The sequence below is a fragment of the Bombina bombina genome, chromosome 3 (assembly GCF_027579735.1).
Source record: "Bombina bombina isolate aBomBom1 chromosome 3, aBomBom1.pri, whole genome shotgun sequence".
Taxonomy (NCBI): domain Eukaryota; kingdom Metazoa; phylum Chordata; class Amphibia; order Anura; family Bombinatoridae; genus Bombina; species Bombina bombina.
Window position 1 is genome coordinate 546,454,371 of NC_069501.1, and position 24,450 is coordinate 546,478,820.

At 36.7% G+C, this 24,450-nt stretch overlaps 1 protein-coding gene across 2 annotated transcripts in view; it reads right to left on the bottom strand.

Moving 5' to 3' along the window:
- The window catches only part of PHACTR4 (phosphatase and actin regulator 4), a 404,839-nt gene that overhangs the window by 380,031 nt on the left and 358 nt on the right, over positions 1 to 24,450 (bottom strand). The gene's annotated exons all lie outside the window — the stretch shown is intronic.

The following is a 24,450-nucleotide window of genomic DNA, read 5'->3' on the forward strand; positions in this document are numbered from 1 at the left end:
GGACATACCCTTGGACAGATGGACCCGAGATAGCCACCAGAGAAGAGAATCTCTGGTCTCTTGATCCAGATTTAGTAGAGGGGACAAATCTGAGTAATCCCCATTCCACTGACTTAGCATGCATAATTGCAGCGGTCTGAGATGCAGGCGCGCAAATGGCACTATGTTCATTGCCGCTACCATTAAGCCGATTACTTCCATGCACTGAGCCACTGACGGGCGTGGAATGGAATGAAGGACACGGCAAGCATTTAGAAGTTTTGATAACTTGGCCTCCGTCAGGTAAAATTTCATCTCTACAGAATCTATAAGAGTCCCTAGGAAGGAGACTCTTGTGAGTGGGGATAGAGAACTCTTTTCCACGTTCACTTTCCACCCATGCGACCTCAGAAATGCCAGAACTATCTCTGTATGAGACTTGGCAATTTGAAAGCTTGACGCCTGTATCAGGATGTCGTCTAGATAAGGAGCTACCGCTATGCCTCGCGGTTTTAGAACCGCCAGAAGTGAGCCAAGAACCTTTGTAAAAATTCTCGGGGCTGTAGCCAACCCGAAGGGAAGAGCTACAAATTGGTAATGCCTGTCTAGAAAGGCAAACCTTAGGAACTGATGATGATCTTTGTGAATCGGTATGTGAAGGTAGGCATCCTTTAAGTCCACTGTGGTCATGTACTGACCCTCTTGGATCATGGGTAGGATGGTCCGAATAGTTTCCATTTTGAATGATGGAACTCTGAGGAATTTCCTCTTTCTTGGGAACCACAAACAGATTTAAATAAAAACCCTGTCCTTGTTCCGTCCGCGGAACTGGATGGATCACTCCCATTACTAGGAGGTCTTGCACACAGCTTAGGAATGCCTCTTTCTTTATCTGGTTTACTGATAACCTTGAAAGATGAAATCTCCCCTGTGGAGGAGAAGCTTTGAAGTCCAGAAGATATCCCTGAGATATGATCTCCAACGCCCACGGATCCTGAACATCTCTTGCCCACGCCTGGGCGAAGAGAGAAAGTCTGCCCCCTACTAGATCCGTTTCCGGATAGGGGGCCGTTCCTTCATGCTGTGTTGGGGGCAGCAGCAGGCTTCCTGGCCTGCTTGCCCTTGTTCCAGGACTGGTTAGGTTTCCAGGCCTGTCTGGAATGAGCAACAGTTCCCTCTTGTTTTGAAGCAGAGGAAGTTGATGCTGCTCCTGCCTTTAATTTTCGTGCCTTTCGAAATTTCGACTGTTTGGCCTTTGATTTGGCCCTGTCCTGAGGAAGGGTATGACCCTTGCCTCCATTAATGTCAGCAATAATTTCCTTCAAGCCAGGCCCGAATAAGGTCTGCCCCTTGAAAGGAATGTTGAGTAATTTAGACTTTGAAGTCACGTCAGCTGACCAGGATTTAAGCCATAGCGCCCTACGCGCCTGGATGGCGAATCCGGAATTCTTAGCCGTTAGTTTAGTCAAACGAACAATGGCATCAGAAACAAATGAATTAGCTAGCTTAAGTGTTCTAAGCTTGTCAACAATTTCAGTCAATGGAGCTGTATGGATGGCCTCTTCCAGGGCCTCAAACCAGAATGCCGCCGAAGCAGTGACAGGCGCAATGCATGCAAGGGGCTGTAAAATAAAACCTTGTTGAATAAACATTTTCTTAAGGTAACCCTCCAATTTTTTATCCATTGGATCTGAAAAAGCACAACTGTCCTCAACCGGGATAGTGGTACGCTTTGCTAAAGTAGAAACTGCTCTTTCCACCTTAGGGACCATCTGCCATAAGTCCCGTGTAGTGGCGTCTATTGGAAACATTTTTCTAAATATAGGAGATGGGGAAAATGGCACACCGGGTCTATCCCACTCCTTGCTAATAATTTCTGTAAGCCTTTTAGGTATAGGAAAAACATCAGTACACACCGGCACCGCATGGTATTTATCCAGCCTACCCAATTTCTCTGGTACTGCAACTGTGTTACAGTCATTCAGAGCAGCTAATACCTCCCCAAGCAATACACGGAGGTTCTCAAGCTTAAATTTAAAATTAGAAATCTCTGAATCAGGTTTCCCCGAATCAGAGATGTCACCCACAGACTGAAGCTCTCCGTCCTCATGTTCTGCATATTGTGACGCAGTATCAGACATGGCTCTTACAGCATTTGCGTGCTCTGTATCTCTTCTAACCCCAGAGCTATCGCGCTTGCCTCTTAATTCAGGCAATCTGGATAATACCTCTGACAGGGTATTATTCATGATTGCAGCCATGTCCTGCAAAGTAATCGCTATGGGCGTTGATGTAATTGGCGCCATACTAGCGTGCGTCCCCTGAGCGGGAGGCAAAAGGTCTGACACGGGGGGGAGTTAGTCGGCATAACTTCCCCCTCGACAGAACCCTCTGGTGACAATTCTTTTATAGATAAAGACTGATCTTTACGGTTTAAGGTGAAATCAATACATTTAGGACACATTCTCCTATGGGGCTCCACCATGGCTTTCAAACATAATGAACAAGTAGTTTCCTCTGTGTCAGACATGTTTAAACAGACTAGCAATGAGACTAGCAAGCTTGGAAAACACTTTAAAACAAGTTTACAAGCAATATAAAAAAACGTTACAGAGCCTTTAAGAAACAAAAATTGTCAAAATTTGAAATAACAGTGAAAAAAGGCAGTTACACTAACTAAATTTTTACAGTGTATGTAATAAGTTAGCAGAGCATTGCACCCACTTGCAAATGGATGATTAACCCCTTAATACCAAAAACGGAATAATAAATGACAAAAACGTTTTTCAAACAGTCACAACTGCCACAGCTCTACTGTGGCTTTTTACCTCCCTCAAATACGACTTTGAAGCCTTTTGAGCCCTCCAGAGATGTCCTGGATCATGCAGGAAGAAGCTGGATGTCTGTGTCTGTAATTTTTGCTGGGAAAAAAGCGCTAAAATAGGCCCCTCCCACTCATATTACAACAGTGGAGAGCCTCAGGAAACTGTTACTAGGCAAAATTCAAGCCAGCCATGTGGAAAAAAACTAGGCCCCAATAACTTATCACCAAACACATATAAAAACGATTAAACATGCCAGCAAACGTTTTATATTACATTTTTATAAGAGTATGTATCTCTATTAATAAGCCTGATACCAGTCGCTATCACTGCATTTAAGGCTTTACTTACATTAATCCGGTATCAGCAGCATTTTCTAGCAAATTCCATCCCTAGAAAAATATAACTGCACATACCTTATTGCAGGAAAACCTGCACGCCATTCACCCTCTGAAGTCACCTCACTCCTCAGAATATGTGAGAACAGCCATGGATCTTAGTTACTTCTGCTAAGATCATAGAAAACGCAGGCAAATTCTTCTTCTAAATAATGCCTGAGACACAGTACACTCCGGTACCATTTAAAAATAACAAACTTTTGATTGTAGAAATAAACTAAGTATAAAACACCACACTCCTCTCACGACCTCCATCTTTGTTGAGAGTTGCAAGAGAATGATTGGGTATGGCAGTGAGGGGAGGAGCTATATAGCAGCTCTGCTGTGGGTGATCCTCTTGCAACTTCCTGTTGGGAAGGAGAATATCCCACAAGTAATGGATGATCCGTGGACTGGATACATTTAAGAGAAATGTTCAATATTTGAAGCAAAAAAAAAAAAAAAGTACACACTCCACAACAACTTTGCTATACACTTTCATTATTTAGTTTGCTCCCATTTCCTGTAACTTCATTCTGAAACTTGCGGGCTTTTTAATTCCTGTTAGAAGTTGAACTGCAGACTTAAAACCTGCTATATTCCACAGTCACTGTATGACCACTTCTGTTACCCCTTTATAACTGTTACTAATTGGCCTAAGCAGAGAAAGAAACCTGGGTTACAGCATGGGCTAAACTGTACTTTTTTTTTTTAGATGTGAATATCCAATATTTTTTTTTAATCAAGCTAACCTTTTCTTTTAATACATCATTCTGTATAGCATTTAGTTAAGTGTTTAATGTCCCTTTAAGAAAACAGCTGAACTAAAAACAGCAACAGTTTTAGAAATATGAAGGTGAGAAAGGCATTTTAAACAACAACCCCAAACAGGTATTATTGGCTAGAGGAAATGGGGTAGAGTGAGGGATGAGAGACCTCACCACACACACAAACTGGACCTGCATTGGCCAGAAATTCTACAGCAATTAAGGCCTATAGGAATAAACTGGAAGCATAATAAAACATTGCTATAGTGGCAGCAATTAAAAAGGGACATTCCAGCTAAAATTTGAATAGAAGCATTTTTGTACTATACATGTATTCGCAAAACTGCTTCTAATAAACGCTATAGCCGTTTCAAAATGTGTATCTAAGTATGCACCGTGCACCAGCATTTTAAATACAGCACTTGCTCGGAGAGCCTAAGGTGTTTGTACCATCTGGTAATGACTCAGTTTGTTAATTGCGGACATGATACAAGCCCCACTGGCGCTCTGAGCAGCAGCAGCACTAAAAATGCTGGTGCACTGAGAATATCTAGCTATGCTTCACATGCACGTGTAGAGACAAATGTTAACACTAAAAAACAGTTCTAAATTTTAATGGAAGCATTTTTGCCAATACATGTATATTGGAAATATGTTATCTATAAATCCAATTCATCTATGTGCATTTAAATTTTCAGTTATATAATTCTACATGGAAAAAAATGTTTACTGGAAACAACAACAAGAATTTCCATCAGTTTGTGACAGTCAATAATTGATATCCTTTTTATACTTTATGACTTGTTACTATCCCAAGTATGAGCATAACTGCATTAATTCCCCATCCGTAAAGAAAGCAAGTTATATGCAAAAGTCTCCTTAGGTAAAATATTCCCTAGCACATACAAAAAAATGGTTGTCTGGATCACCAGAATTGCGTGTGTCTTTCAAAGCGACAGTACACACCTTGAGATGTATTTAGTTTTGTGTAGTAAAACAACTCTGCAATGTACGTTATTTATTTTGTTCTCTTTTTATGTAATTAAAGTCTGAAAATGCTGTGTGTAAACCTATCAAGGATAACCATGCTACAATTATATCCCTAAATGGCTTCAGCACAGATTAGCTAACTGCATTTACTAAAATATAAAATCCTGATTCCTACTCAACTATTAAGTCCTGACTAGCTGCTCCATACAAGACAATTGATGGGTTGACGTTTGGCTATTGAAAAAGAAAATTACGGTAAAAGGTGTTTTGTATTACAGTTGTGCTCATAAGTTTACATACCCTGGCAGAATTTATGATTTATTGGCCATTTTTCAGAGAAAATGGATAACAGAAACTTTTTTCACTCATGGTTAGTGTTTGGCTGAAGCCTTTTATTATCAATCAACTGTGTTTACTCTTTTTAAATCATAATGACAACAGAAACTACCCAAATGACCCTGATCAAAAGTTTGCATACCCTGGTGATTTTGGCCTGATAACATGCACACAAGGGTCAATGAGTTTCTGGACTCCTGTCAGACCCTTGCATCTTTCATCCAGTGCTCACTGACGATTCTGGATTCTGAGTCATCCAAGGAATTGAGAATGCAAATCAGCAGTGTTCAAACTCTAATCAAGAAGTGGAAAATGAGGGGTTCTGTTGAAACCAAACCACGGTCAGGTAGACCAACTAAATTTCAGCCACAACTGCCAGGAAAATTGTTCGGGATGCAAAGACAAACCCACAAATAACTTCAGGTGAAATACAGGGCATGTGGTGTGGCTGTTTCAAGATGCACAATAAGGAGGCACTTGAAGAAAGATGGGCTGCATGGTTGAGTCACCAGAAGAATGCCATTACTACGCAAATGCCACAAAGTATCCCGCTTACAATACGCCAAACAGCACAGAGACGAGCCTCAAACCTTCTGGCACAAAGTCATTTGGAGTGATGAGAACAAAATTTAGCTTTTTGGACACAATCATAAACGCTACATTTGGAGAGGAATCATCAAGGTCTATGATAAAAAGGTACACCATTCCTACTGTGAAACACGGAGGTGGATCGCTCATGTTTTGGGGATGTGTGAGCTACAAAGGCACAGGAAATTTGTTCAGAATTGATGGTAAGATGAATGCAGTATGTTATCAAACAGAATGCCTCATTTTCCACTTCTTGATTAGAGTTTGAACACTGCTGATTTGCATTCTCAATTCCTTACTATCTTTTCATATCCCTTTCCTGTTTTATACAGTTCAACTACCTTTTTCCCACAGATCCTTTGACAATTCTTTTTGTTTCCCCATGACTCAGAATCCAGAAACGTCAGTGCAGCACTGGATAAAAGATGCAAGAGTCTGTCAGGAGTCCAGAAACTCATTGACCTTTTATACACACACACACTAATTACATGCAAACAGATCACAGATGAGGATGGTTACCTTTAAAAGGGACATTAAACACTAAATACATGCTAGATAGAATGATGCATTCAAAGAAAAGATTAGTCCATGACTAACATGTAGATGTATTCTTTAAAGTTTCATTAGTTGTTTAAAAAGTGACAAAATAAGTGTAAAGTTTTAGTGTCTATAAAACACTGGGAGCTGCCATGTTGTAACTTGTGTTACCTTCTCTGCTGTGGCCAATTAGGGTCAGTTATAAATAGGTCACTAGAGTGTGCAGCCAATGGTTGTGCTGGATTTAAAAGTGTTCTGCACTTCCATTTCTAACAGGAACTGAAAAGCTCACAATTTCAGAATGGAATTACAGGCAAAGAGGACAAAATAAATAATGAAAGTATATTGCAGAGTTGTTTTATATATACAATTTATCATTTTATATTACAATCTCAAAGTGTTAAATGTCCCTTTAATAGCCACCCAAACCCCTTTGTGTCAACTGGTGTGCATGTTATCAGGCCAAGATTACCAGGGTATGTAAACTTTTGTTCAGGGTCATTTGGGTAGTTTCTGTTGTCATTCTAATTTAAAAAGAGTAAACACAGGTGATTGATAATTAATGGCTTCAGCCAAACACTAACCATGAGTGAAAGAAAAGATTTTGTGTTATTCATATTCTCTGAAAAATAGCCAAGAAATCATAAATTCTGCCAGGGTATGTAAACTTATGAGCAAAACTATATAATGTTTCAACTTTGACATGCTACTCTATAGCAAGACAATATAAATTATTATAGGATCCAAGTTGCCACTGCAGTTTTATGTTACCATCAATTCAGAACATCTCCATAGACTTTAACATAGATACCTGTAGTACCCACAAGTTTACAACAGCAATGGAAACTAGGTCACTGTGTTTAGTTTAAATTGAAAAAAGAAAAAAAAAAAAAAGTACATTACATACATTTTATATTTAAATTCTGTGTCCATTTTATTTGTCAATATTCTAATAAAGACAGGTATTTTTTTTCATAATATCCATCAGTCAGTATTGTTGGGGTCTTTTCAATATAAAAATGTCCTATTTTTAGATCAGGATTGAAAAGGATGTGTTTAGGAGCATTAACAAAAAAAGTATGCGTTAATTTGAAGGCAGTGAATATGGCCAAAAGGCAGCTGTTTCTTCAAAGTATTTTTAAAAAATAAAAGGGAACACCGCACCTTTAGTTATGAAAAGGTACAGTTTTTAGGCTCCAGAACAAATAACCTTTGCAGTCCTGCTCAGGTAATCTATGAATACTCATGCCCCTTTGACGTGATTTATTTCCAAATACAATTAAGGCTCGTGGGGACAAACATTAAGCACATTTTAATTTCATATTAAAAGACTTGAGTGTGTGTGGTTTTCAAAATGGAAAACTAAAAAAATGTTGTAGTGCTGCAGGCATAAGATTGGGCAGATGACTAACTGTTCCCCTCCCCCTAGCACACATTGGTTTGTTAATATTTACCCACTAAGTATCTAGCCAGGTAGAAGTACAAGCACAGAAGTGTTAGCGTATGAGTGCATACAAACCAGCAGAGTTTAGAAACCAGCTAGAATGCTGGAAAGCCAGCAAACAAATGTTTATATAAATATATGTATAACAGGATAAAAAAAAAGTAAGACTCCAAAGGTAATAGGAGCTGTGGCTCCATAGATTTGACAGTGATTAAGTTTCCAGAAAACAAATCAGTAATTTTACACCAGCAATGCCAGACACACAGCAGTCATTTACCCAGAGCTTGACTAGTTTATACTCAACTTAAAGGGACAGTAAAACAAAAGATACAAAAACTGTAAGGCCAATTATAGTCTCAATGATACATTATTGACTGTAACTAAAGAGGGGGGACTTGGGAATTATTGTTTCAGATGACATAAAGGGGTGTTCAACAGTCTGTTTCATTGTTATAAAAAAAAAGCACTAAGCAGTTGCTTATACTTAAAGGGACATTATACACTTATTTTTTTCTTTGCATAAATGTTTTGTAGATGATCTATTTGTATAGCCCATGAATTTATTTAATTTTAAAAATGTATAGTTTTGCTTATTTTTAAATAACATTGCTCTGATTTTCAGACCCCTAACCAAGCCCCAAAGTTTTATGTGAATACCGTCAGCTACCTTCTCCAGCTTGCTCCTGTTTGTGTAAAGGGTCTTTTCATATGCAAAAGAAGGGGGAGGGGGGGAGTGTCTTATTTCCCACTTGCAGTGGGCTTTCCAGCCACCTTTTCAACAGAGCTAAACTGACAGCTTCTAAGTAAGTTTTTAAACAGTTTTATACTGGATTTTTATATCCGTATCTGTGCATCTTATTCTTTATAGTAGTGTCTATTACATGCAGTTATATGAAAATGAGTGTATACTGTCCCTTTAATAAAAAAGGTAAAATCCATTTAAATACATTAATAATACATGTATCAAATATATATATTTATTTTTTTACACTACATTTGTGCTTCCTGTCACAGACCTACATGAAGGAGGAGGACTTTGCAGAAAGTTTTATATCAGCCTGATGTCAACACTTCTAGGCTAGAAAATAGATTAGATAACAGGAGTCAGATTTGCTCATGTCCAGAGCTGACAGAATTCAAACTTAGATTTCAAAAATTCTCTGCTCTTATAACACTGGGGCAGGGCTACACTGAGAATTTCGAAGTGCTAATTTTGCAAGAAAACAAGTAATTTGTTATTTTTGTTTTTACACAATCTTTTCATATTTACTTTGATTTAACATTGTTTTTTACCCAAGCAACACAGTTTAAGCGTCGTTATGGCACTGTATTCCATCTCAACAGCGCTGGGCTTTAGCGCTGTTTGGACGGAATACGTCAGTCGTTTGGCTGTCCTGAAGAAAACGACGCTTCCTGGATGCGATCGCAGTCTGGAGGGCGTGCCTAGCGTCATAGGGATGCCCCCCTGACCCGATCCCATAATTGAAATCTTGCGATCTCGTGATTTCAATTTGTCTACATTGAAACGTTGTTCCAACGTAGACATTATGACACTTTCATGAAAGGGATAAAAGAATATCCCTTTAAAATTTAGTAGACAGTGCAGCTAGTAAGGCGAGTAGAGTACTTGGTTGAATTGGGAGAGGTAATAGTAGCAGAAATAGCAAGGTTCTTATGCCACTTTACTACAGTTAGGCTTCATCTGGAATATTGATTAAAGTTCTGGAGGCCATATCTTAAGGATATAAACTAGAAACTGTCCAAAAAAGAGGGCTACTAAAATGGCACTTGGTCTAAGAATTAAAACGTACAAAGAAAGACTATGACCAAAACATGTATACAGTGTTCTCCACAGACCTTTTTAGCGGGGGCACCACCGAGCTAAAATTTTAGCCAATATTAAGCTAAAATTAGCTAATATTAAAACTTAATTTTTTTATTGCACAAATTATCATTAAATATGATATAAGAGGGTGGAGCTGGATTTTGAATGTGAAATTATATCAAGTGATGTTAAAAAGTCCCATATAAGTGTCTTTTTGCTATCATAAAGTTGTATTACAGGTTTTATATCCATATATAGTGCTTTTATGGTCTAATAAATTATTTTGTTATACGTTTTCTTCAACAACAAAAAAATGATTAGTTATATATGCATTTGGTTTAAAGGATTTAAGCACTATTATTTGGCATTATAATAATTTTCTGTGAGTTTATTTCCTTGGCAATAGGAGAGTATATGTTATTTAAAAGGGGTAAATTTATCAAGCTACATTCGCAGCTTTTCCGGCTATGTTAAGAAGGTTCGCATAATCAAGTCAGATTCACATATTTAAAAGGGATACTAAATTGTGTTTTTTCTTTCATGATTCAGATAGATCATGCCATTTTAAGCAACTTTCTCATTTACTCCTATATTTCTCTCCATTCTCTTGCCATCTTTAATGAAAAGCAGGAATGTATATCTTCGGAAACAGACCATTTTAGGTTCAGCACCATGGATAGCGCTTGCTTATGGTGGATACAAATATATTAGGGCTGCAACTAACAATTATTTTAATAATCGATTAATCGGCTGATTATTTTTTCAATTATTCGACTAATCAGATGGAAAAATAAAAAATAAATTGTTTCCTGTAATTTAAAAAAAAAAAAAAAATTATGCCACTTGGCTGGCAAAACTTTCTGTGGAGAACACTGTATTTAGACAGAGATAAGATAAGAAGGTTGTTGTGTATAGATATAGATAAGTTAAAGATAACTGCTTTTGTCTACAAGTTCAGTCCATCTGAATGGGTTGTGGTCTCAACTAACAAAATAAATAAACCCACCCAACAGCACAACAACCATTTCGTATAAAAAAAAAAAAACAAATGTGCATTTCCCATACATTGTATACTCTGCTGTTATAACAAGTCATTTGAAACACATTAAAGGGACAGTTTACTCATAAATTTTCTCCCCTTTAATTTGTTGCCAATGATCCACTTTACCTGCTGGAGTGTATTAAATTGTTTACAAGTAGCTCCTTTACCCTTATATTGGCATTAGAAATTGTTGATTTAGCATGTGGTATCCCCACCTATTCTGAAAGTTTGTGGCCGCGCGTACCAGCTATAGATAAGCTTTGTAAACACAGCCAGCAGAAGAAATTACACTCCCAGTGCGATATAGCAGAGATAAGGTAATAAAATGTTGATTTTCCATTGTTCTCTCAAAGTACTGGTGATTGTTTTAAGGGCAGATATAAGATAAAGAAGCAGGTATATTCGCACAATGTGATACAGTAATGAGATCGGATTATACCTACAAGCTCAACCTATTTTATTAGGTTGTGGCTTTAAAACACAAAATCAGAGCTTTAATATACACAAATAAGCCTTAAAAAGCAAGTTTTCATACATTTTTTACTCTGCAGTTGGTAAAAAAAGCAATTGTAAACACATTAAGGGAAAAACTATTTTAAAGTATACTGTCCCTTTAAGGGGTTACATTTGCAGACCACTGTCCCTTTAAGCAAAGGGTAGAATTTTTCAGTTTTGTCCTGATTAGGTCATGCTTATACAGGCATGACATGTTAGCGAGATAGGCCACAAATGATTTACAAAAAAGAAAAAATTTGAACATTCAGGCACCTACGGAATTTGAAGAACAAAGGTTGTTTACCTTGTTTAATCTGTAATGCATGTAGAGATCTTAGGAATATTCTATTGTCCCATCAAATAAGGCTGGTCAAAAATATAAATTATGTTTTGAGGTGTACAGATAGAAATATAATCTGTCTTATTGAGTTTAACAGTAAGTAGGGGAAAATGGCAACACAAGTAAGGGAAAGTATCTGAGAACTTTCTCACCTGAAAAATATGAATGAAGATATAAATTTGGATTTTTCCATTCACAAATATTTTAAACGTTGCAATAATGGCAATTTGAGTCAGTATAATCATACACCCATAGCTAAGCTTACACTGAATTGGAGAGGAGAAAAAGCCATTTAGAAGTTAGTAGCCAAATGGACTTTTGAATTAAAGACTTTATCAGCAAATGGACTTAAATGGACATGGAACCCAACATTGTTTTCTTTCATGATTCAGATACAACATACACTGTTAAACAACTTTCTAATTTACTTGCATTATCCAATTTGCTTTGTTCTGTTGGTATCATTTGTTGAAAAGCATACCTAGGTAGGCTGATGAGCTAAAATCTAGCTTCTGATTAGTGGCTGCACATAAATGCCTCGTCTTTAGCTAGTTCCCAGTAGTGCATTGCTACTCCTTCAATAAATGATACCAAGAGCAGGCATGGTGTTTGAATAATGGTGCAAGGGCTCTCTCACAGGATATGTGCACTGCAGCTGAAAAACAGTATTAACTTTTATTCAGTGACGTGCAGTGACGTCAGAGGATGGTGAGGCAGTGGCTAGGATACGCCTTCATTCTTTAGATATCCTTTGTTGAAGAAATAGCAATGCCCATGGGTGAGCCAATCACATGAGGTATCTATGTGCAGCCACCAATCAGCAGCTACTGAGCATATTTAGATATAATTTTCAACAAAGGACATCAAAAGAATAAAGAAAATTAGATATTAGATGTAAATTGGAAAGTTATTTAAATTTGCATATGGGTTTCATATGGGTTTCATGTCCCTTTAAATGGTGTCTTGGAAAACTGGTCAACTTAGTAAACATCTGATTTTAGTCTAAAAGGATTGTAACAGAAACTCTTGCCAGATAACACAATGCTTGCTCTGATTATGAGATCTAGAAATCCATGCCCATTAAAATATGTTTAAAACATACATTTTACTTTAATGCTGCAAATTATGCTTATAGATTCTTTCATTACATAAGGGATGAGAGTCAGAGGGGGAGGAAGAGAGACAGAGAGAGAAAGAGACCATGGGGGAGAACAACACATAAGGAGAGAGATGGATAGATAGAGAGAGACACACACACACACACACACACAAGGGGGGGGGGGACCACTGCATTTTAAAGTAATAAAACAGCAGAGCTACAGAGAGTTCAGAAAATTAGTCTATAATTTAGTGTGAAGTACAGAGGCAAGCTGCTAAGTTAGTGGGTGTAAAGTTTGAGTAAACAAAATACAAAAACGACCCTGCTATAAAAGAGTAAACAAACACTAAACCACATTCATTAAATTATCATTTTAACTAACAGAATCTTTCAGTAAAATCTTACTTTAATAAGATGTGGGTGAAACACTGCTCTCTGTGCCTCTTTTCCTGCTCTGTAAGGATTCAGGAAGTGACAGTGGCACATTCCACTGCACTTAGAGGGGAAGAACAGAACTCTCTTTTTCACTTTAGCAAAGCTAGCAGGTTCACAGGACAGCAACAAAATATATGAAAGTTGTTTTTTTGCGTTTTTGTTTTGTTTTATATGATTTAACATCCAGCCCCAACCCTATGTTCCACTTACTAATGCCTCTCACTGGATTGGTTCAGCCCAAATAGGACTGCCTCAAATAAGCAGTTAATGAGCCATGCAATGATCTTAACCACTTTCATCCAGTAGATGGCGCAGCATGTTGTGTAATGGTGGGCAGACCTGATTGTGCCTCTTCATTGCACAACATATAGCTGTGAGAAAAAAAATGCTGGGGGAAAAAAAATTTACAATTTTTTTTTAAAGCCAATAAAAAAATATATATTTTTGCCCATATGAGAGGTGAAGCACTGCCTCACCTGCCTCTAGTGACTGCACATCACTGCTTTTATTAGAAGCATTTTTGCTAATAGAAGTATATTTAAAATATAAACATCTTTACAATTAGCCACTGATTTTGTATTTAGAGAATGGTTTACTCTGTATGTTTTTATTTTAGATACATGCTATTAAATGGAAAATATAATAAACAACAGATTAGCTATTAATATTCTAAGCCTCAAGTTTTATTTATTTATTCACTATTATAAGTGATTATATATATATTTTTGGTGAAACATGAGAGCATTTGTGAATTAAGACATTTCCTTTCATTGTAATACTAAAATACTTTGAAAGACCGGAAGCCCCTTTAAAAACCAGTGTGCCTTTTACTCTCTGCTATAAGTGCTACCGAGAATAGCAGGTCTGTAATGAGCTTGAAAAAGGCAAACACAAAACACACTGCTTGTTTTTGCACTTTCTTGCCTCAGTAGCCAACCACTAGCATGGCTAGTCTAATCCAATACTTGTATCTTACTGCACCAGAGCTGCAAGATGAGGAATTGGATTGACTATAGGATAAAGAATTCCGACTATAAGCCATTTGATGCACCATACTGAAGCAGCACACGACTTTAGAAACCTCAGAGTAAAGATATACAGTTATTTGTATAAGGTAGGGTTATCCCTGAACGGCACATGGAAATTTTATATTAATTTAATATAAATGTTTTATGATTTCAGATATGATATTAAATATTCATATGCATGAATGCTGAAATAGTGTACCTAAAACACATTAAAATGCAAAAAGAATGTGTTCATTTTATTACTGAGTCATTGCTTTAATATAAAATGTGTTTAACCCCTGCAAAGAAAATTCAGTGGAACCAATGCACTACTAGGACCTAGTTGAACAAGAAGCCACCAATCACCAGCTAGCTCCGGAGGGGGGGGGAGTAAATTTGATAATAGAATTAAAAAAAAACTTAAAATGTCAATAAAAATTGCATGCTCTATTTGAACCATAAAGGGTTAATTTTGAGTTTTATGTCTGTACAAAAATGTATATATAATGTTTACTGCCTATTTTGTGAACTCAGGCGAATAGCTCTATAATCTTGTTTGTTTAGACACAAAATTCTCTAGAGCACTTTGTGTTTAAGTTCACAGGAATTACAAGTCAATGTATGCATGTAAAGACTGGCTCACAAAAATTCCATACATAAGCGCCTTTCTCTGTTCTCTACAATGTTGTTATACTTTTTTTAGGTCATTTTATTTCTCCTTGCTTTCCGAGTAAGGTATGGAATACAGTATGGATATTTTTACTGACAATGATACAGCTTAATATTTTCACTTTATATTTATCCTTAAAGAGACATAAAACCCAAAATGTTTCTTTCATGGTTCAAATAGAGCATATAATTATAAACAACATTCCACTTTACTTCTGTTATATAAATTGCTGAGTTCTCTTTGTTTTTTTGTTGAAACGCATACCTAGGTAGGCTGAGGAGATGGGAGCTAGCTGCTGATTGGCAGCTACACATATATCCCTCTTGTCATTGACTTACAGAGGTGTTCAGCTAGTTCCAAAAGTGCATTGCAGCAAATTCGGCAAAGGATACCAAAAGAATGAAGCAAAATAATAGAAGTAAATTGGAAAGTTGTTTAATACTATATGCTGTCTGAATCATACAATTTAAAAATTGTGTTTTATGTCCTTTTAAGAATACAATGTAAATATAAACTGAAAACAATAAGTTGCAATAAAAACAACAACAAGACATTTGTGTTGCTATAGAATAACATATCAGCCAAGTCTAATACAAATTACCATCCTTTTTACTGCAATTTATCGAAATACAAACTCCACCTACCATTTACCTTATTTGGAGGAGCTAGTCTAGGACAAGAGTTGTCATCAGTTAAAGCCAATTAGGGACAGATATATAGCAGGGTTATCCTTTAGAACAGTGCTTGACAAATCTGTTTAAAAATTAGGAGCCAGGCATATTTTTAGGAGCCACACAGTTGAATTTGTATATAGATATATGAAGAATAACCCAAAAAGTTAGGAGCCAGGGGTAAAATTATAGGAGCCAGTGGCTCCCAGGCTCCTGGGTTTGTCGAGCCCTGCTTTAGAAGTCAGTGAACTACAGTTTAGGGTCTGTGAATTAGAAATTGCTCAATATTCAGAGCCAAATAACATGAAAAGTGGGCAAAATAAACAATGTACGTATAATGCAATGTTTCATTATGCATAACTAAACATTTTATATACAAACCTCAAGCTGTTTACTGTCCCTTTAAGATTGATAATCACATCACCATGTATTATTGTGATTTTATACAATAAGGCTCTTAGAAGCCTCTTGAAGGAACACTAAAGCCAAAATTAAATGTTCCTAATTCAGAACAAAGAATTCAATTGGAATGTTATTTAAAAATTGTATTACCAAATTTACTTAAAGTGAAAGTAAATCGTAGCGTTTTACAAACGCTAGGATTTACTATTTAAACAAATAAAGAGCACTTTCATTCATGAAGTAAAAGATATTTAATGTAGAAAGCTCCTTTATTCGATTCAACCGATCTCCATTTTTAGCTGCTACAGCAACCCACGGCTAAAAAAAATTTTTGGCTAAGAGGTGACGTTTTCCCCTCTTAGCCAATAGCCGTGCGGTAAATCCGGCTTGGCGCCCATGGGAGCCGGATTTATCGCACAGCTGTTGGCTAAGAGGTGAAAACGTCGCCTCTTACCCAAAAAACGTTTTAGCCATTCTCTGCTGTAGGAGCTAAGAGCGGTGATAGATTGAATCAAATAAAGGAGCTTTCTCCATGAAGTATCTTATACTTCATGAATGAAAGTGCCCATGATTTGTTTCAATAGTAAATCCTAGCGTTTGTAAAACGCTAGGATTTACTTTCACTTTAATTATTTTGGTATCCTAGGTAGGCTCAGGACTACTAGGAGCTAACTGGTGATTGGTGGCCACATATACCTCTCGCTATAGGCTCACCCAATGTGTTCAGGTAGCTCCCAGTACCGTACTGCTGTTCCAGAGCCTACTTAGGATTACTCTTCAACAATCAATACCAAGAGAGCAAAGGAAATAGAAGGGAACTTGTTTAAAATTGCATGTTCTATCTGAATCACAAAAGTTTAAAGTGATGGTAAACTTAAATTGTTTTAGTTACAATATTTGTAATCATAAAGTAAAACATTGGCACTTTCATTCATGAAAGGCTTTGTAAAAACGTTTTTGTTTTTTTGTTTTTTAATAATTACCCTTTTATGTTCTCAGATATTCCGCCTTTCCTCTGCCCTTAAAGGATACTCTATTTCTTACTTCAGTGACGATTCAGGCTGTACCCAATTGTTTTGTGCCACCTTTGGCGTCCAGCAAGTAAATAATGCCCGTTTTGGAAGCCAAAGGGGGTGCGCGATACGATTGGCTACAACCTGAATCACCACTGAAGTAAGAGTATCCGTTAAAGGCGGAGGAATGTTGAAATATCCAAAAACATGAAAGGGCAATTATTAAAATAAATAAGTGTTTAAAAAGACTTTCCATTTAGCCTCCAAAGTGATCATATTGTCACTGAAATTTACACACCGCTTCTGCAGTTATAACAAAAATGGTTGTAAAATCTTCTCTTGGATCCCCTTTGTTCAGAAATAGCAGTCAAAAGGCTTTGCTAATTAGAAGGCTGCTAATTGCAGCTGCACACCATACTACTGAAATTCCCAGCAGTGAAGGGGTTACATTTAAATGCACATAGATGAACTACATTTTTGAACAGAAACATATTTGCAATGTACATTTATAGGCAGAAATGCTTGTAGTAAAAGTGATCAGTTTCAGTGTTAACATTTTTCTCTGCAAGTGCATGTGAAGCATAGCTAGATATTCTTAGTGGACTCGCATTTTTACTACTGCAACTGCTCAGAGCAACAGTGGGGCTTGTATCATGTCAGCAATTAACAAACTGAGTCATTACCAGATGGTACAAGCACCTTAGGCTCTCTGAGCAAGTGCTGTGTTTAAAATGCTGGTGCACGGTGCATACTTGGATACACTTTTCAAACATCTATAACTTATTAGAAGCTTTTTTGCTAATACGTGTATATTACAAAAATGTTTCTATTCAAAACTGAAATGCATCCATGTGGATTTCAATTTTGGCTGGAATGTCCCTTTAATCAGATAGCTTTTAAAGGGACAATATACACTCATTTTTTCTTTGCATAAATGTTTTCTAGATGATCTATTTATATAGCCTATAAAGTTGTTTTTTTAAAAATGTATAGTTTTGCTTATTTTTAAATAACATTGACTCCTAACCAAGCCCAAAGTTTTATGAGAATACCGTCAGCTACATTCTCCAGCTTGCTCCTGTTTGTGTAAAGGGTCTTTTCACATGCAAAAGAAGGGGGGGGTCTTATTTCTAACTTGCAGTGGGCTTTCCAGCTACCTTTTCAACAGAGCTAAACTGAGAGCTTCTAAGTAAGGTTTTAAACAGTTTTATACTGAATTTTTATATCAGTATCTGTGCATCTTATTCTTTATAGTAGTGTCTATTACATGCAGCTATTTGAAAATGAGTGTATACTGTCCCTTTAAGGTTAGGTTCAGCTGTAGTGTATAGATTACCATCCCAGCTGACACCTCCCATCCCCTGACGCCTACCTGATCTCTCCCAAACAGCTATCTTCCCTCCTTCAACCCGACTGATCACCCACATTCTTAGGTACTGGGAGACAGTCTGTCACTGACGTTTTAGGGCAATTTTTAATTTTCTGCAGTGTAGGATCTTCCCTTACCTTCCCATATCCCTGATACCTCCCAAACAGCTCTCTAACCCTCCCCAACTAGTGTCTGCCATCTTGGGTACTGGCAGTTGGCAACCAGTACCCAGTTTATATTTATTATATATATATATATATATATATATATATATATATATATATATATATATATATATATATATATATATATATATATATATATATAAATTTCTGCAGTGCCACACCCCCACTCCAATTGACCATGTAGTGCCCCAATATTCTGTAATGTAGTGGATCCCTCACCATCCCTTTGTGTAAAAAAAAAAAAAAAAATCTGTAGCGTAGCGGTCCGACCCCTCCCTCCGGTGATAGGCTGCCCACCTGCCTCCATCCTGACCCTCCTAATTGACCAACAGCACCACTGCAAGCCGATGCAAACTTTATTACCCATTCCTCAGATTTGCATAACCAACACGTAAAATTAATACACTTTTTACCTATGATTACCTTGTATCTTAGCCTCTGCAGACTGCCCCCTTATTTCAGTTCTATTGACAGACTAACATTTTAGACTCATAAATAACTGTCAAAATGCACAGAGATAAGAGGCGGATTCAAAGGCTTAGAAATCAGTTTGAGCCTACCTAGATTTATCTTTCAACAAAGAATAAGCAAATTTGATGACAAAAGTATATTGGAATGTTGTTTAAAATTGCATACCCTATCTGAATCACTAAAGTTTAATTTTGACAAGACTGTCCCTTTAAGGCATGAAAACAACATACTTGCTCAGGCAGATTATGTGTTGCTTATTATCGGACTGTTCAAGCCATAGGTTTAAGAAAGCAAATGGATATATACTACAAAATTACGGAAATGTCCCTGGCCTCCTTCAGGAGAAATCAAAACCACTAGCATTGAAACAGTTGTACTAGACCAAAAAAGAAGATCCTGTATTTGGGTGTCTAAACCAGTACAATAAACACATATTAAATGTGACTGCAATTTTCATCCACCTGCAATTACTGCAATCATTTTAGAAGCAAACATCACTATGGTGTCACAGCATTTATTTAGAATGCCTTGGAAGTTCAGCTCAGCACAATACTGACACAGGAAAAGACCATTTTTAAAAAAATAAAAATAATAGCTATGACACGTACACGTACCCTGGACCCAATGTGCTTTGAACCAGAAAAGGTTTGTGTCATGAAGACCTCATGAATTTAGGTGTAAGGGGTTAACTTCTGTGTGCTATACTATTTTATTTTTAAGAGGATGTAGGTTTCTGTGTATTTTCCTAAAAAAAAAAAAAAAAAAACTCCCGTTGTAATAGCTTCCACTCAGGCAAATATTACTGCATATATCCAAAATCCTGACGCATCAAGTCATAACATGTCAAAAACAGGGAGTGATGAAAGTGTCTCTTATCCATGCACTGGCCTGAGGTCAAAGGCGACAGTCTGGCATATTGTAAGACTTTTTTTTATAATCACATATTTGACACTGTTATAATTTATGACAGATCATGTCATATTTGGTATCAAAATAATTCCCATGGTGTCACCAGGTAACTGCTTATATGGGTACATGTAATGGATAACATAACGAAAAGTTATACGTTGTTATAAAATTTCAGGTAAGGGTTCAGATTTTTATGACCTGCCATAAAAAGGGGTGTGGTTGTTACGTTCCTGGCCCACTCTAAAAGGGGATGAAAAGTGTTATAGTTTGGTGTGAGTGCGCTGCCAGCAACAGGGGATTTCTATGTTACTAGATAAAAGTGTTTATTTAAAAACAAAGTATAAAATCAATCCATCAAACAATAATTAAAACAAACATTATCCTAAACACAATTCAATTATACAAATATCTGACCGGTCAAATCGTTATATTTAAAAACTTTGCATGAAGATAAGCAAATTTATAATAAGCAAATACAATAAAAAAAAATCTAATAAAATAAACATATAAAATGAGCAAACCTATGTGTTATCACTGCAATAGGTAAAAACGTAGCGTTAATATATCCAATGTCACAAATATATAATGGTGATAGAATTACAAGCGGTGCACCAATGAGGGAATATAGGAAATCTGTTAGGGTATATTACCAATCCACCTTAAGTATATATATCGTTGATATCGTGTTCATGTATTACTTGCACAAAAAGTCTTAATAAAGTCAGGTTATGGGAAAATGTATCCTATTAAACCTGTGTTGAAAAAGGCTTGTCCCAATATTCTAGCCGGTTGTCCTCAGTGTATGTATATCCGCAATCTCTACTCTGTATCTTTACCGTTCATACAGTGTTCAGTTTTACCCAGACATATTGGTTTAAAGATGGGTTGTGTGTTGCACTCTCACTATCGGCTACTTTACCTCTCAGTGCCAGTCTATCCGTTTGTGGGTATGTGTCATCCACTCACCATTTGGCACAGTTAACTTTGCAGCCCCACGGATAGTGGGTGACGTCACACGCTAATCCATGGGGCTGCAAAGTTAACTGTGCCAAATGGTGAGTGGATGACACATAGTGCCAGTCTATCCGTTTGTGGGTATTTGTCATCCACTCACCATTTGGCACAGGTAACTTTGCAGCCCCACGGATAGTGGGTGACGTCACACGCTAATCCGTGGGGCTGCAAAGTTACCTGTACCAAATGGTGAGTGGATGACACATACCCACAAACGGATAGACTGGCACTGAGAGGTAAAGTAGCCGATAGTGAGAGTGCAACACACAACCCATCTTTAAACCAATATGTCTGGGTAAAACTGAACACTGTATGAACGGTAAAGATACAGAGTAGAGATTGCGGATATACATACACTGAGGACAACCGGCTAGAGTATTGGGACAAGCCTTTTTCAACACAGGTTTAATACGATACATTTTCCCATAACCTGACTTTATTAAGACTTTTTGTGCAAGTAATACATGAACACGATACCAACGATATATATACATAAGGTGGATTGGTAATATACCCTAACAGATTTCCTATATTCCCTCATTGGTGCACCGCTTGTAATTCTATCACCATTATATATTTGTGGCATTGGATATATTAACGCTACGTTTTTACCTATTGCACTGATAACACATAGGTTTGCTCATTTTATATGTTTATTTTATTAGATTTTTTATTGTATTTGCTTATTATAAATTTGCTTATCTTCATGCAAAGTTTTTAAATATAACGATTTGACCGGTCAGATATTTGTATAATTGAATTGTGTTTAGGATAATGTTTATTTTAATTATTGTTTGATGGATTGATTTTATACTTTGTTTTTAAATAAACACTTTTATCTAGTAACATAGAAATCCCCTGTTGCTAGCAGCACACTCACACCAAACTATAACACTTTTCATGTCCTTTTCTTTATCTGTTTTGGGAGCAGATAGGTGTTTGTGCAAGGGGCATTTTGCGCACCGATAAGAATCCAACACTTTTTATACCACTCTAAAAGGGGTTCTGGCCAGAAATCTGATCTCAGAGAAAAGTATTTGTAACTGATTCAACAATATAATTGTGTCATTCTACATGGGAAGCTGCATATTACAAGCCTAAGTGAACATCTTTTCTTGCAAACTCCCTTGGCGAGATATCTTAGCTAGTACAGTATTAGGTTCTGTTTTTACTCCTTTTTTGTTTTAAAAACGTTTGCTGTGAGTAGTTGTTTGTTAGCTCTTGTTTTATATAAATGCACTGTGGCTCTTTTTTGTTCATAATAAATGTCTTTTCTTTTTAAGTTTTGCCATTGTCTAATATTTGAACCACATTACTAAAAGAGACTGTAGATAATAGTACTGTTTTTAAATAAATTTTTTACAAAACTGTGCTTTGGGATTTTCAATCTGGGTTTTTCCTTAAAGGGACAGTCTACTTTAAATCTTTTACTGCTAAAAAAGATAGACAATCCCTTAATTACCCATTCCCTAGTTTTGTATAACCAACACTGCTCTATTAATACATGTTTTACCTCGGATGATCTTGTATCTAAGACTCTGCAGTCTACCCCCTTGTTTCAGTTCTTTTGACAGACTTGCATTTTACCCAATCATTGCTGTCTTCTAGGTAAATCCACAGGAGTGAGCCAATGTTATCTATATAACACACATGAACTAGCGCTGTCTAGCTGTGAAAAAAAACTGTCCAGATGCAATAAGATAAGAGGCAGTCTTCAAGGGCTTAGAAATTAGCATATAAGCCTACCTAGGTTTAAAGGGACATGAAACCCAAAAAATTCTCACGATTCAGATAGAGAATACAATTTTAAACAACTTTCCAATTTACTATATTAAATTTGCTTCCTTCTCTTGTTATCATTTGCTGAAAGGTTTATCTAGGCAAGTTCATGAGCAGCAGAGAACCTAGGTTCTAGCTGTTGATTGGTGGCTGTATATATATAGAATGTGATTAGCTCACCCATGTGTTCAGTTAGAAACTAGTATTGCTGTGCCTTCAACAAATGATACCAAGAGAATGAAAACAGATTAGATGATAGAAGTAAATTCGAAAGTTGTTTAAAATTGTATTCTCTATCTGAATCATGAAATAATTTTTTGGGGTTTTATGTACCTTTAACATTCAACAAAGAATACCAAGAGAAAAAAGCAAATTTGACTGTCCCTTTAAGATCCCCTAAATAATAATCTTAGGTGGTGGCAGCATAGAGATAGTTTAGTGTGGGTAGCATTAAAAGATGAGTTTGGGGATTTTTTTCTATGTCTAGAACAGACTAGAGAGTTTAACCTTCTTGCACCCACTGAACTAAGTCACAGGTTTCCCTGGAGCGGCTAGACTGACAAATTGGTTTAGGTGGAAAGGGTCTGTTAATTTCTGTGCCAAACTGGTGACTGGTGCCGGATTGGTTAACCCTGTACATCACAGTTTGGATTTGAGAATATTTGTATATTTGCATCTATAAAAATGTGACAGCTTGGAGGGGATTGGACCAAGTGTAAGCAACAATACCTTATATCATTTCAGCAATATTTACATGTCATAATACAACATACCGGTACATGAAATCTATATGTAGTTTTATATTTAATAATTTTGTATACACTCCTTGAGTATAACTGAACTCTAATGAAAGATAATGGCAATGCTGTTTTGAATAATATGGAAGTATCTGTATTATTTGTTTTGAGAAATCTATGCACTAGATTAAGGACACACCACTTTTTATAATGATATTTAGCATTAATACACTAATGATAAACTCAGTCTCCTGTATAGTTTTGTTATCTGTACAGTGTAAAACAGGAGTGGCCAACCTTTAACACAAGGGCACAGTTTCTCCTTATTCAGGGTCAAAAAAGGTAGATATCCATTTTTGTCAGAACAAGGGGATTTTGTATATAAATATATACAGCATAACCTACACAAATTAGAAGGCTAAATCCATGTTACATAATACAGGTAACCGTTTATTGATGTTGAGGGTCCACAGAGTGATAACTGAATTCTCTATAGAATTACAGTAAGTAAACACACTGATAAACATCCTGCAATACAAACGAATCAATTAGCCTCAGGTTATGTAAATTAAGAACAATACTAATTACAATGCTACTTACATCCGCCTTTATTCTAATAAACCTTGAACATAAGAGACATCAGCTAAACCCAGAGGATCTAGCTATAAAAAGCCTATGTAAAAAACTACACGTACAATCAACATAGCATCATGGAAAAACGAGACAAGTTTTAGATTTGCAGGGGCGGATTGAATTAAATGGAAAAGATGGGGAAAAAAGGGTCAAACAGATTACACAAAGAAGTGAACATGGGTTATAGACAAAGAGAAAATAAATGGATGTGGGGGAGCAAATAGATGAATATGATGAAAGTAACAAGGTTATGGGACCAGGTCTGTTGGGTGTGATGAGAGGGGCCAAAAACTGTTACGCAAAAAGTGAGTGGTGGAGAATTAGAGAAGTGCAGTTAACGATAGCAATAGGCGCTGTAGCGGGCAAGGTAGAGGGTGCAAACATGTGTTAACATTATATAATATGTAACATGTAAGTGTGGTATTAAAAACACGATGTGTTCTAGCAAGTACAGTAGTTAGTGGGACGTTGGCTATTGAGAGGAGTGTGCTGAAAGGCGGTGCTGATAGAGCAG